Here is a 462-nt window from a genome sequence, read left to right on the forward strand (position 1 = left end):
TTGATGCCCTGTTGTTGTTCATACTGTTGACTGGATAAGTGTATCACAGGTTATACGGTGTGATTGGTGTGGCTGGTATGAGTCTTACCCGGGATTCCAAAATCCTTTCCTTATAATGTCTGCTCTTCCGGGCACAGTTTCCTTAACTGAGGTCTGGAGGAGGGGCATAGAGGGAGGAGCCAGTGCACACCAGATAGTACTAAATCTTTCTTTAGAGTGCCCAGTTTCCTGCGGAGCCCGTCTATTCCCCATGGTCCTTACGGAGTCCCCAGCATCCACTACGGACTACGAGAAATAGATTTACCGGTGAGTAAAATCTTAATTTTTAGAGCCGCATAGAAACTGTGCTGCTGCCGGCAGCTGAGCTGCCTTCACTGACTGAATGGGGACGGACTCGGAGGCAGGCTGGCTGAGTGTAGGGGGAGCTGGCTGCAGAGGAAGCAGCAGCTTCTCCCAGGAAGT

Source organism: Pseudophryne corroboree, chromosome 1, assembly GCF_028390025.1.
Source record: "Pseudophryne corroboree isolate aPseCor3 chromosome 1, aPseCor3.hap2, whole genome shotgun sequence".
Taxonomy (NCBI): Eukaryota; Metazoa; Chordata; class Amphibia; order Anura; family Myobatrachidae; genus Pseudophryne; species Pseudophryne corroboree.